A 15,092-nucleotide genomic window follows, 5' to 3' on the forward strand; every position below is an offset into this window, starting at 1 on the left:
GGCGGGAAGTCCTCCTGCGCGCTGTCACAGAAGCACGGTCACGCCTGGCGCAGCCCTGCCGTAGCGTCCCGCGATGGGCCGTCCGCCCCATCCTCCAGGGTCGGGCCCCTCAGTCAGTGCGTTGTCCCCGCAGCACCTGTGTCACCTGCGTTATGCCCAACGGAATGCCTGAGGTCCCGTTTGGGTTCGGTCATTTCCAGGACACGCTTCCTGACCCCTTTGCCCCGCATCTCGCCGCAGCTCAACGTAGGCGCCTGAGTGTACGCGTCGCCGCCCGAGAGCTGCGGCCTTGCCACCTTCTGTCTTAGCTGCCCGTGTGCTAGGGCCGCGCTGGGCCAGGGGAAGGGGCGGGTCGAGGTCTGACAGAGGAGTCCTGCCAGACGCTGCAGACGGCGCCCGTTTATTCTCAGCTGTACTAGAAGACGCCCGCTCGCTGGGTGTCCCTGCATACGTCCCCCGGATTCTCACTCAGCTCTCACACGCCCAGAGCCTATTTTCATTCTTCTACGGATCCCATGAAGCCCGAGAAAAAGGACGGAAACACTCAAACGTCCGACCTCAGATCGACGCGTCCCTTGCCCTTTGTCAACGCCACGTACTCTGGTGGCGCTGTAATCGCTCCGGGTGTGGGGCGGGCTGTGTGAGTGTCACGGGCCCGGCCACACTGCCCCTGAGCTCCCCCGGCCTGGCCGGTTGTCGGGATACACTCACCTGCCGACCCGAGAACAGTAGCAGCTGATGACTACTACTAGGAGGCGGTGGTAGTACTTGCTGCACGGGTGTGTGGAGGTATTTGTAAAGCAGCAGCAGGCCTGTGTCCCTCCCGCGCTGGGTCTCACTGTCCCCTGCGCTCGCGTCACCCAGTCCTCGTCTCCCTCGGTTTGGAGTATTGCTCGCCGTTTCCTCGACGTGCATAGCCTCGATCATTCTCGAGGATCACGGACGGTCGTCTTGCAGAGCACCCCTTACCCCGGGCTTGGTGTTCCCTCCCAGGGAGCCCCCCGGTATGCATTTCTGCACCAGAAAACCACGGAAGCTATGTCCTTGCCCCTTGGTCGTGCGCGAGGCGTGCGGTACCCGCGTGCCCTGTCACTGGGGGCACTCGGTAGCATTCCTGCGTGTTTCTCCACTATGCGATCCCCCTCTGCAGCTAATAAACACTCTGTGGGGACGTATTTTCAGGCTGTGTGGAATCCTGTTTTTCATCTCAATTTTTACCCACTAATGTTAGCATGTGTTGATGGGTTTTGCCTGAATTCCTTATTATTACAATCGTTGCCAAATGGCGATTTTTCTCATACCTTCGTGCCTTCTTCACGTACCTGCATGCTCTCCACTGCAAGAAGAAGAACACGTCTGTTATTCCCATTAATTTGTTCGCTGTGTCAGTGCTGCGGACCCTGGGATGCCTCGTCTATTCAAGGGGTTGCAATCAGTCACCGTTGCTTCGGTGCTCAGTTACCCCAGGTCTAGCCAGTGGGAGCTTCGGGCTTCTCTGACCCCGTGATGCGTCCCCCCCTCGTGCCTGAGTATCTTCCTACTTTCTCACCCAAGCGTTCCAGACTCACCCTGTCCTTTTCCTGCCAGAGCCCCCAAATCAGGCATTTCTCTAAGGACGCTGGTTCCCATAAGTGGAGAATGTTGTTTGGAGACCAGGATCTGATGCAAGGTGTGGATGTGCCGGGTCCTTCAGTGGACGGGCTTACAGGGAAGGTTCACACACACACTGACATCCGGATGTATCCCAGAATCTTCTAGATCTATCTGGATACGGGCAAATCTGTGCATCCACACCACCAATAGCTTCGATTCCAACCCACTGCCGGATGGTTTGCTCCGTGGCTTCCTCCCTTCCAGGTTTACACCTTCGCTCTCTGATGGTGACATCAGGCTCCCACAGCCTCAGCCTCCCCTGTGTGTAGCCAACCTCCAGACCCCCTTGCACCTGCCTTGCACACGCAGGCTGACTGCCAGCCTCAAGGGGACCTACCAGTTGGCTTTTTAACATAAGGAGAAAGGAAAGAAGACACGGAGGGAGGGAGGAAGGACTATTTGTCTCTTTTTCCCTTTCAGTTCTACCAGTTTTTGCTTGATATAGTCTCTCACTCTATTAACTGAATACATGTATAGGATTGATTAACTGACCCCATTATTTTGATTTTCTAAAAGATTTTTATTCATGTATTTATTCATGAGGGACACACACACACACACACAGAGGCAGAGACACAGGCAGAGGGAGAAGCAGGCTTCTCGCAGGGAGCCCAATGCAGGATTCGATCCCAGGACCCCCCCCCTCATGACCTGAGCCAAAGGCTGATGCTCAGCCACTGAGCCACCCAGGTGCCCCTATTGTTTTTTAAATGAGCTTCTTTATCTCCTGCGAAACCTACTTTGTATTAATACAACTACTCCACCTCCTTGACAAGTTTCAGCATGGTATATTTTTTCTATTCTTTTACCTATTTGTGTCACTTTATTGAGTGTGTTTCTTGCAAGCAGCATATATTTGGGTACTGATTTTTAAATCCAATCTACATCCTCTGCCTTTTTGAGATTTTATTTATTCGTGAGAGACACACAGAGAGGCAGAGACACAGGCAGAGGGAGAAGCAGGTTCCTTGCAGGGAGCCTGGTGCCAGACTTGATCCTGGGACTCCAGGATCACACCGTGAGCCAGAGGCAGATGCTCAACCATTGAGCCACTGGACATCCCCATCCTCTGCCTTTTAATCAAAGTATTTAGACCATTTACATTTAACATCTTATTATTCATTTTCTACTCCTCCTGTCCATTCTGGGTTACCTGTTTTCTTTTTCTCTTCCTTCTTTTGGACTGAGTTTTGTTTTTTCTTTTCTTTTCTTTCAAGATATACTTCTTTTAGAGAGAGAGAGAGAGCACATGAGTTGGGAGGAACAGAGGGAGAGAAAGAATCATCAAGCAGGATCCCTGCTCAGCAGAGAGCCCAGCCCAGGGCTCTATCTCATGACCCTGAGATCATGACCTGAGCCAAAATCAAGAGCCGGCTACTTAACTGACCGAGCCCCACAGGCACCCCTTGTTTTTATTTATTTTTTCTTTTTTTTTTTACCCCTTGTTTTTCTTTTTAATGATTCCATTTCTCTCTTTTGTTGGATTATTAGCTATTACTTTGTTTTATTATTTCAGTAGTTATGTTACAGGTTATAGTATACATCTTTGCCTTAACATAGTCCACCCTCCAGGAATGTCACACAACCTTACGTGTGATGCAAGAACAGATGGCATAGTGTCCTTTTCTCCCTTTCCAGTCTTTGTGCTACGATTGTCAGACACTCATTTCTGTGTATAGTATAAGCCTTACAGTACATTGTTATTGTTTTCACTTTAATTTTTTTTAAAGATTTTATTTATTTATTCATGAGAGACACAGAGAGAGAGAGAAGCAGGCTCCATGTAGGGAGCCCGATGCGGGACTTGATCCTGGGACCCTGGGACCATGCCCTGGGCCGAAGGCAGGCGCTCAACCACTGAGCCACCCAGGGATCCCCTTGTTTTCACTTTAGTCAACTAAGGGGACACCTGGGTGGCTCAGTGGTTGAGTGTCTGCCTTTGGCTCAGGGCGTGACCCCGGGGTCCCGAGATCAAGTCCCACATCAGGTTCCCTGCATGGAGCCTGCTTCTCCCTCCACCTGTGTCTCTGCCTCTCTCTCTGTGTCTCTAATGAATAAATAAATACAATTAAAAAATAAATAGCCAACTAAATTTTAAAGCAATCCAAGCAAAGTAACAAGGAAACAGTACTTATATTTACCCATGTAAGTGTTCATTTCTGGTGCTCTTTCACCCGCAGGTCCAGGTTCCATATGCTATCATTGTCCTCTGCTTGAAGCACATGAACATCAGTATTTCCCTGAAGTGTGTGTCCACTGATGCCAAATTCTTTCAGCCTGTGTGTGCTGTAAAAGTCTTGATTTTTGCCAATCCTGAGAGATAGTTTCACTGGATATAGAATTCTAGATGGTTATTTATTTTTTTCTTTCAGAACTTTGAAGATGTTGCTTCACTGTGCCTAGCTTGAATTTTTTCCAGCAAGAAATCTGTAGTCGTTGTCTTTGTTACCGTACACAGAGAGTATCATTTTTACTCTGGCTGTTTTTAAAATTTTCTCCTTATTACCAGTTTTATACAACCTGATTATGATGTACCATGGTGTAATTTTTGGGGGGTTTGTGTGTGCTCAAACACACTTGAGTTTATTTAGTTTCTTGGATGTTTGAATTTTATAACTTTTATCAGATTTGGAATTTTTCAGCCATTATTTCCTCAATTTTTTTTCTTTCCTACCCTCTCTTTCCTCTCCTACATGGTCTCCAATCACACATTTATTAGGGCCATTTGAAATTGTCCCATAAATCACTTGTTTTATGGAATTCTTTCCTTTTTCCCCACTGCTCTGTTGCTCTGTGTTTCATTTTGGAGATTTTCTCTTGCTATGCTTCTAATTGACTAACCTTTGTTTCTGCAAAGTCTAATCTACAATTAACCAGCTGATGTAGTTTTCATCTCTAGAAGTTTGATTTGGGTCTCCTTTATATCTTCCATGTCTATAGTTAACATGTTCCATCTTTCCTCTAACTCCTTGAACATATGGAATACAGTTATGACAACTTTTTTAAATGTCCTTATATACTAATTCTATCATGTGTTCCATTTCTGGGTTGGCTTAAATTTGTTTCTCTTCCTCCTGACTCTGGGTAACGTTTTCTTGCTTCTTGGCATATCTGGTAATTTTTTGTTGGATGGCAGGCATTGTGGATTTTAACTTGTTGGGTGATGGGTATTTTTGTATTCCTATAACTGTTCTCGAGCTTTGTTTAGGGGACATAATTAACTTACTTGGAAACAGTCCTATCCTTTTAGGTTTTGCTTTTAAACTCTGTTAAGTTGGATCAGAACAGCATTTAATGGAGGGCTAACTTTGCCCCACTACTGAGGCAAACACATGCCTTCTCCCCAGTGCCCCATGGATTATTTCAAGCACTGTGTGAGCTCCAGGGATTGCTCCCTGCAGTCCTTTCAGGTGGTCCTTCTCTCAGCCCCAGGAAGTTCTTTCACATGTGTGTGTTCATCACTACTTGACCAAGGAGTCAAGAGGCCTCTCTCTCTGCAGCTCTTTCCTTTCAGATACTCTTCTCTCAGAGCCCTGGCCACTGTCTTCCTTGGATTCCCAGCTCTAGCTTCTCAGTGAGGGGAATACCTGATTGCTTCAGTTCTTTCTCATCATCTTTCTCATCACCATTCTTTGTTGTCTGACATGCAATGTTTTCAAAATCATTCTCTCATGTATTTTGTCTGGAGTTTAGTTGTTTCAAGTAGGACAATAAATCTAGCCACTCTACTCCACCTTGGTCAGAAGTGGAACTGAAGTTCATTATTTTATTATCGACAGGTTTGCTAACATGTCCTAAAGCATCTAGCACTGGATGTCCATGTATGTACACCAAAAACTTGCCCTTGAGCAATTTTTCCAAATTCTGAGCATGAAAGAACTCGAGACTTTCTCAAACCTGACCAAAAATATCACAAAACAGATCTCACTAAATGAAAACCAAATGTATCCCCTTCTCAACTCAGCCTTTGTCAGGCCCCAAAAGCCCAGGTTTCACCTCAAGGCCAACCATTGTGAAAGAAATAATGGTGGACAGAATGTCAGAGTGGAAAGAAATAGACCTCTCCCTCTGTCATGCTCAGTAGATGTGTGGTCATGTTTTTATATAGAATTTGCCATAGTAATTATCATGGCGTGGAAGTAGCCTATAAAGTGAGGGGCCCCGTAATCTGAGCTTCATTAGCTTTAAGCAGATCTACCTCTGCCTGTTTTATACACTTACAGCCACAACCCATGATGTGAATGTTATAATCTGATCATGAGTTACAAGCTGCTGTGAGACAGCCCTTTGCTTTGTCCAGGTCTCCTGATGGGTAACAAGGATGTACTGCATAGGAAGAGATGAAGGAAGAGCCATCCCTTAAAAAAAAAAAAGAAAAGAAAAAAAATTATTTATTTGAGAGAGAGAGCATGAGAGCATGAGCAGGGGAGGTCCAGAGGGAGAATCAGACTCCCCCCTGAGCAGAGAGCCTGACATGGGGCTCGATCCCACGACCCTGGGATCATGACCCTAGCCAAAGGCAGACCTTAACACACTGAACCACCCAGGCGCTCTAAGAGCCATCCGTTTTGATTCACAATGTTTTTGATGGCAAATGTGATATGTAGTGAAAATGGCAGACACACTTGACCTACTTTTCTCTGTCATGTGATAAAGACTTTGGAAAATCAGGAAGAAACCTTAATTTGTACCACTAGAAATAGAAATTTTGTGTGTAGGAAAAGCAGAGATTTGGTCCTAATGATCTCAGTGACAAAAAGGAGATTTTCAGAGGCACTCAAGTTAGATCTCTAATCTGACATCATGGAGCTTATTAAGAACCAGTGCTGTTCCCAAAAGCAAAGACCAAAGATAGATTATTGAATAGTATGTAATGTTTGAGATTTGTTTGATTCCTCAGTAAATGAAAGGAACAAAGTGCAAGATACCTTACTAGTGCTTTCACGCAAAATAATTTATATCAAGGGGGCACCTGGGTGGCTCAGAGGTTGAGCATTTGCCCTTTGGCTCGGGTTATGATCCTGGGGTCCCGGGATCGAGTCCCACACTGGGCTCACTGCGGGGAGCCTGCTTCTCCCTCTGCCTATGTCTCTGCCTCTCTCTGTGTCTCTCCTGAATAAATAAATAAGATCTTAAAATTAATTTATATCAAGTGCTGTTGGGTCTATGAGAAGGGCTGGGCTCTGCTTCTAGCCCCCTGTCTACCTACGTAATTCTAGAAACATCCAGGAAGCATTTCCTGATTCGTCAGACTGAACAGTTGGAAATGACCGTAGCCTACCGCTAAGGAACAGCCTTGCACGGCGCAGGGGCTGAAGCTCTTTCCCGGGAAACTTATTTTGATTGATCCAAAGAGTTCCAGTTGAAGGTTACCAGAGCTCGGGAACAGTCTTACCATTCACACAACTTGGAAACCTTTTTCCTCTCGTGGTCCCTAAAAAAAACATTTTTGCGGTTCCGTGAAAGTACCTTGAGCCCTAAACCTTGTGGCTAATGGGAGAGTCCGCCCTGGTTAAAGGAACAAACAACACGAGCCACTGTGGGAGGCCAGCTGGGAGAAGCAGGTCCCCACGGGGAGAAATGCGAACGGGTTTGCAGGGTTTCCGTGGGCATATTATTCAGTGGGTGACCACCTCCAGGCATTTGTGTTTATATTTAGCCTGATAACCAAACTTAGGAATTCTTTTTTTTTTTTTTAAGATTTATTTATTTATTCATGAGAGACACACAGAGAGAAGCAGAGACACGGCCAGAGGGAGAAGCAGGCTCAAGGCAGGGAGCCCGTCGTGGGACTCGATCCCAGGACCCCAGGATCACGCCCTGGGCCGAAGGCGATGCTAAAGCGCTGAGCCACCCAGGCTTCCCTAAACGTAGGAATTCTTATTGGAATATTTAAACATGATTTTTGAAAACAAAGGCAAAGTATTTTTTATCTCTGACACAGGTGCTCCGGGGAGCTTCCCACTTGGGAGGCGTTGGAATCTCGGCAAGACACATTTTCTGGCCACTTCACAGACCCACGAGGAGGAGGAGGATTTTCCAAGGCCCCTTCCCAGCCCGGCTCCGAGAAGCTGGGTGAGGGTCGGGTTGCCTGAGGGTGGACGCTCCCAGCCTCCCGTCCAGGAGCGGGTCCATCACCGGGGCAGTGACGGGCTGGCGGGGCGTGCGGACAAGTATTCTCCAAACAAGACCACCGGCCCTGGAAAGTGGGCAAGGCCGGCCCTTGGCTGGAGTCTGGGAACGTGGACCTCGGGAGAGTTCTCACCATTCCAAGCTGCGTGGACAGACTCAACACCTGCCCTCCTCCTGGGACTCCGGGGTTTTGAGGCAGGCCGGGCAGCAGGTGCTCACATGACCAGCCCCGGTAAGAGCCCCCGGTAAGGCGCCAGGGACCTGGTGAGCTTCCCTGGTAGCCAGCAGCGCACGTGTGGTCGCAGACTGGCGCTGCAGGACCTAGCACACCCGTGTGACTCCCCGGGGGGCGCTCCTGGAGGTGTCGTCCTGGCCTCCTCCACATTGCACCGCATGCACCCTTTGTCCTGAGGTGACTTTGCTTCGTGTCCCTTCACCACGATGAATCCTACCCATGCGTACGACCATATCCCGAGTCCTGCGAGTCCCAGCAAATCACCAAGCCTTGGGGTGGCCTCAAGTCCATGTCACCGTCGGCTCACAACTGAATCAGACCCATCACCCCAAATTCCGGCATTCATGATTCCAGCAGATCAAGCCAGAGGTCACAGCCGCTGTGCCAGGAGGCAGCCAGATGCGTGAGCATGGCAGAGACAGCTAGTAAAGACAAGACCCCAGAAGCGGCAGGTGTCACGGCTGTCGCGTGCCAGGTGCACGGTAGATGTTTATGCAACAGTTAAATAAATAAAAGGTGAAATATTAAGATGAGGAATAACTCGACCTAATGAGGAATGAATGCACAAGCAGATCTGAGAAAGAGACAGTTGGAACTTCTGGAAAAGAATGAATGATTTGAGGGACACCTGGGTAGCTCAGCGGCTGAGCATCTGCCTTTGGCCCAGAGCATGATCCCGGGTCCTGGGATTGAGTCCTGCATCGGGGTCCCCTGTGGAGCCTGCTTCTCCCTCTGCCTGTGTCTCTGCCTCTCCCTGTGTGTGTCTCTCATCAATAAATAAATAAAATCTTTAAAAAAAAAATGAATGATTTGAAATTAACTCAGTGTACGGCGGGCGCCAGGGACTGAGTATATGTGTCCTCCCCCAAATCCTCGTGTTGAGATCTGATCCCTGTCGTGATATGTTTGGAGGTGGAGACTTGGGAAGGCGAGTAGGTCAGGAGTGGGGCCCTCAGGGACCCCACAAAAGAGGCCTCAGCCGTGTGCGAACCAGGCGCCGCCGTGATCCTGGACGCCCAGCCTCGGGAAGGGCGAGGAGTGAACGTCTGCCGCGTGTGAGCCACCCAGCCTGTGGCATTTTGTTACAGCCGCCCGAGCGGAGCCAGCCAGCGGGTCAAAGAACAGGGCTCCTGTGACCGAACAGAATTAAGGAGCTAGCGGGCCCGTCAGAAAGAAATTACACAGAGTCAGCGCCAAGAGAAACTGGGAGATTGAAAACACAAAGGAAAAACTCAAAGACGCAGAGGTTTCCCACTCCAGCCCCGATGGTGTAGTAGGGACCTTTGCCCCTAAAACACCCGGCAAAACATGGGAGTCCTCGAGACACCGGACCCAGGCAATGAAGTGACACTTCTTAAATAAGTTAATGTCATGAAAACACTAAATGTCTAATAACTACTTAATATTAATATTTGATAGCAAGGAAATATTCAATGTGAGAGTTGCCCCGTGTAATAATTTCCCTTGATCAAGTGACTTCATTTTTTTCTTATTTTTTTGTTTCTTTAAATATTTTATTTATTTGACAGAGAGAGCAGGAGCGAGGGGGAAGGGCAGAGGGAGAGGGAGAAGCAGACGCCCCGCCGAGCAGGGAGCCCGATGCAGGACTCGATCCCAGGACCCCGGGATCATGACCTGAGCCAAAGGCAGGTGCTTCACGGACGGAGCCACCCAGGCGCCCCCAAGTGACAGTTTTAGATGATCTTAATGTCATTAAAATACCTGATGCCTAATGTTACTGAATAGTGAAGGAAATATTTGGCCTTAATTTAAAATGATTTGCAATCAGCACTTGGTCAAAAGAAATGGTCAGACACAGCAGTTGTCTGAACTGAAAATAGGAGAAGCAAAGAAGTAGATCTTGAAAGTGCCAATGATGCGTTCGTTTCCATTAAAGCCTGGAAAGGAAAAGTCTAATAAATTCTGTTGATGGTATTAGTGAAGATTTAAACTCAAAATAATGTTACGAGTTGTATACACCTAACTCTTCCATTCTTGAATATTTTTCAGTTACCTTAACGGCCTGGAAAAAATCCAAACCATTAAAAAAAATACATAAGAACATGTATACAGGGGCTCAATGTTTTTCGAGAGGTTTTGGAAGGTTTTTTGTTTTAGTTTTTGTTTCGGTTTTGGTTCATGGTCCAATACGGTTTAGCTTACATGGGTCTTTATTTAAAAATGTTGATTTTTAAGCATTTAAACCTGAAGGGTTTTTTGCATTAATTTAGATCTTTAAAATATTGCATTAAAATTGTATTTGTCAGGGGCACCTGGGTGGCTCAGTGGTTGAGCATCTGCCTTCGGCTCAGGGCGTGACCCCGGGGTCCTGGGATCGAGTCCCGTATCAGGTCCCTGCAGGGAGCCTGCTTCTCCCTCTGCCTGTGTTTCTGCCTCTCTGCGTCTCTCATGAACAAATAAATAAAATCTTAAATAGGTTGATGTTTTGTTCATTAAGGATTTTTTGCATTGATTTAGATCTTTAAAATTTTATTTGTCGGGCAGCCCCGGTGGCTCAGCCGTTTAGCGCCGCCTGCAGTCCAGGACGTGATCCTGGAGATCCGGGATCGAGTCCCACGTCGGGCCCCCTGCATGGAGCCTGCTTCTCCCTCTGCCTGTGTCTCTGCCTCTCTCTCTCTCTCTCTCTGTCTCTATGATTAAATAAAATAAAAAATCTTAAAAATATATTAAATAAATAAAATTGTATTTGTCTTGATTGCAGAGTATTTGGTATCCTCTTAAATTCTGGGCCCCTGACCAGTGACTCCCTCCTCTCACTCCCGTCCTTGGCCTAACCTCCTTTCTGAACCATCCACCTGCCAGGAGCGGGAAGGCTGGGCAGGAAGTCCCCCTGCCACCTTCTCTCTCGCCAGATGCTTGAAGACACACGGGTGTTCATCAGAGCCTTCAACTGAAAGGAAATAAGGTTGGACTTTAAAGGACATCATGGAGCCTGCTGTCCTGGAAGAACACAGAAGCTTCTAGAAGTGGCCGTTTGTCATCCCGAGGCAGCTGTACACAAAGATGAAGCAAACATAAAAAGGACAGCTGCCAGCCGTGACTCAACGGGCTCTGAAGGTGCTGCTGGTGGGAATGGGGCAGGCTGCGTCATCGCAAAGGTGCACGCTCCTTCCCGACAGGTGGGGCGGCCTCTCGGGGCCAGGAGGCCGGGAGGGACGAGGCATCGCCCGGGTCAGTGGCCGTCACACCTGGCTCTACATCAAAATCGTGGGAACCGTGAACAAACACAGGTGCTCTGTGTATAATAGGCCCGACCCGGAAGCCACCCGATGCCCCTGGGCAGCAGGAGGGAAAGCGTGGCGCGTTCCCGCAAAGGAGCGTGCACGGCCCCGAGGACACAGCAGCCCCAGCTGCACACCTCAGTGTCAACGGGGAGGGACACAGAAGACAGCAGACCGCACGACCCGAAGCTACGCTGCGAGACGTCATTACCTGGCTGTCTCTGTTGGGGGGGGGGGTAGTGGCCCCAAGGTCATCCACAGGTCACCTCTTGATTCTTGATCTGGGTCCCACGGGTGTGGCCTCACTGGTGGAAACTCACTGATCTGAGCACGTGACACAGGCACTTTTCTTTATGTCAGACGTAGCGAATGTTCAAAAAGTGAATATGGGGACACCCAGGTGGTCCAGGGGTTGAGCATCTGCTTTAGGCTCAGGGCGTGATCCCGGGGTCCCGGGATCGAGTCCCGCATCGGGGTCCCCGCAGGGAGCCTGCTTCTCCCTCTGCCCGTGTCTCTGCCTCTCTCTGTGTGTCTCTCATGAATAAATAAAAACCTAAAAAAAAAAAAGTGAACATAACACCTACAAGCCCGGGGCCCCACCGCAGAATTTCTCAGGCTGAGCCCTGACTCCAGTGGATTCGAGTGCGCGGCCGAGGCCGCGGACAGCTGGGGGGGTGGGGGGCAGTGGCTCGCCCACTTTCGCGTGAACGCACACCCCGGGGCACCGCGTTCAAGTGCAGGTTTCCGCGTTCTTGTCGGAACAAGCTCCCAGGCGAGGCCGGGGGCGGCCACGGGGCTGCGGGCCACTCGCTGTCATTCTCCAGGAGGGCCCCGGACACCTGCTGTTTAACCAGCACCCCCCACCCCCACCCCTGATTCTCCACTCACTTCCCAGTAGCCTCATCCGACCAGGAGAAATTCTGGAGAACTCCCTGCTTTTCTTCAAATAGGAAAGTTGGCTCAAGGGCTTTCAGAAGGTACTTGAAAAAAGAAAAAAAAAGATCTTGAAAAGAGAGGAGGAGCATATTCGGCTCAGGGCAGGTGAGCTCCGTGGGCACAGCTCACCCCTCACTCCGCAGAGGCGGAGGGGGATGGGGAGGGACCTCCGGACCCCCCCTCAGACGCCCACCCCCCAAGGATGGCTCAGCGGAGCCCTAGGTCAGCCGGGCAGCTGGGGACAGAGCGGGCCTTCTAGGACCGTCCCCACGCAGGGCCAGGAGCTTGGGGCCGCCCCTGGGACCGCTCAAGGGAGCACCTCTCACCTCTGCTAAGGTCCCCCTGCCCTTGCTTCTCATTTCCTCATTAAAGACTGTTTGCAGAGTGAAAACATTCCATAGGGCTGGATGGGGTGATGTCCGGGAGCACAAGGCCGCCCCCAGGCCTTATCTGGGTCAGCGCCTCAGGCCCCAGGTCAGCACAAAGGTGCCGCAGAGCTTGTGGGTGTGACCCCGGACTCCCTGTCCCCAGCTGAGCCAGCAGAGACAGGTGTGTGGTGGGAAGCAGCTCCCCTCACCCCTTTCTGTGACCCCTGGCCTCCAGGAAGGGGTGCGGCTGTCTGATTGGCAAATTTGAAGGAACAGGTGGCTCTATTAGAAGAAGCTTCCTGTAGGAAACGGGGCTGCCCTGCAGCCCTGCCTGGGTCCTGGTGCCGGGACCTTCCTAATCTGGGGGCTCGGCATTAACCCACCCCCTGGGCTCAGGACCCTCCAGCCCTGTCCTCCACTTAGCTCCCGGGGGCCAGTGTTCGCTCATCACTTCCTTCCCAAGGGATTTAGCACCCCAGGGAGGAAGAGGGTGCTACATTCAGGGTCCCACCCGGAGATGCTGACGTAAGGCCATCTGGTAACGTCGACGTGGAGCCCTGACAGCACTGGAGGCAGGATCATCACACGGATGGTCTGCAAAAGTCGACAAAACCGCCAAGACTCAGGGCCAGCCAGTGCCCTAAAATCTGCTGCGAATGGACGTCTGTGCTTTCCGAGTTCCAGGCCCCATCTGCTGAGGCCCCGGGAGGTGCAGCATGCCCCAAGCACACTCCTCCTCCGCCCCTGCTCCCCCAGCCCGCTCACAGCCACATTCCGGGAGGCATCTCACCCCCACCCAGGGGGACACCTGGCAGCCGCCCCCGCTCCCTGGGCCCCTTACCCCCAGGACGGCTCCCCTTCCACTGCCCGGGTGCCTCACCCCCACCACCCCAGGTCCTAGGACAGGACTTCTCGAATTTCATTCAAACGCAGGCTTTGATTCCAGGGATCTGGCTGGCGGCTGAGAGTCTGCATTGCTAACCAGACACACCAAAGCCACTGGACTGGGACCACGCTTTGCATAGCGAGCCCCTAGGTGACAACAGAACTTGATGCCCTGTCCCTGCTCAGCCCTTGGATCATTCCCCCTCCCCCCTGGATAAAACTGACCTCTCCACAGGCCACTTTTGAGCAGGTCCAGCCTCGTTTCCAAACTGATCTCCGTCAAGTGCACCGGGGATGCCGCTAACATCTGGCGGGATCCAGCCAGAGGCAAGAGCACAGCTGGTGCGGGTCCCCGGGCCTCTGAATGTGCCCCACTTGTCCATTTGCTGTCCATCTCCACTCACACTCCCATCCCAGTCCCGGGGCGCCCCCGCCGCCCTGTGGGAGCTGCCTCTTGTCTGCCCCCCCATCACCGTGTGCAATAGCCCCGTGGGCACTCACCGCATGGCCTGAGGCTACCTTTGTTCATCCCTCCAGACTGTGAGCCCCTCCCTTCCCCTCTGCAGGCTTTAGCTGGGTCTCCCCAGCGAGCAAGAGCTCACTCCCCGACATTTTGCTCTGGGGAAGGATTCCAGGGAACAGGTGGGGGCCGGGGGGGGGGCAAATCAGGGAGGAAGGGGACAGGCCAGAGGGGGACAGCATGGAGCATGTTATGCTGTGGACTCCGGGATGGGGGGCAGGGGGGCGTCCCAGCTGCTGGGGACCCTCCGAGGAGGAGCACACCAAGAAGGAAGTGTTGACGGTCCATCTTCCGGCCCAGAGCAGATTCATTTGTGTTCTGTTGTATTGAGATGTGCACATGTTGCAGATGTTTGTGCCAGTGCCTTGTGGAAATGACAGGGACACCCAGGTACCGTTGGTACCACCAAGGCACAGTGCTGCGGGGCTCTCCCTGGGTACAGCCGGGCTCCAGGGCGGGGCCGAGGCAAGAAGCAGGTCACAAGGAGAGGAGGTGGAGCGTGCAGCAGCCGACACCAGGCCGGCCGGCAGCTCTCGGGTACGTCCCGGGCTGGGTGCTGGTGGACGGCGGCGGCCCCACGGGGTACTGCAGGAATGAAGGCACGAAGGCATGAAGGGGTACCAATGGCCTCGTTTGCTTCGTGCATCTGGTTGTCAGATGGATAACCCGGGAAAGAATCGACGACGAGCACGAGGAGTCTGCCGCCGTGCCTCCTCCCGGAGCACCCACGGGCCCGACGAAGAAGCGCACACGGAGCACGGAGCTCCCAACCCCACGGGCGTTTGGTGAGCCAGCCTCGAGGACCAAGGCCCAGGAGTCCTGGGCCATCCCCGGCGGGCTCCCCTGCACCGCCTCTCCCTGCCTCAACCGGGGCTTGACACCCGTCAGCCTGATGATCAGAGCTGCAGATAAAGTCAGAGCTGCAAGGCCGTCAGGAGGGTCACGAGCGTGGCCACAGCAGAAGAGGAAGGCACGCTTGGCGACTTCGCGGGGAGCGGGACAGGGAAGGGACTCCGTGACACTACTGCGTGCACTGGGGAGGAACAGGGAACAGGCTCGCTGGGACTCTGGACCGCTGCGGCCGCGTGCGAGGAGCCGCGCCCCGGCGTGGGCCTCGGGTG

The sequence above is a fragment of the Vulpes lagopus genome, chromosome 20, assembly GCF_018345385.1.
Source record: "Vulpes lagopus strain Blue_001 chromosome 20, ASM1834538v1, whole genome shotgun sequence".
NCBI classification, from domain to species: Eukaryota; Metazoa; Chordata; class Mammalia; order Carnivora; family Canidae; genus Vulpes; species Vulpes lagopus.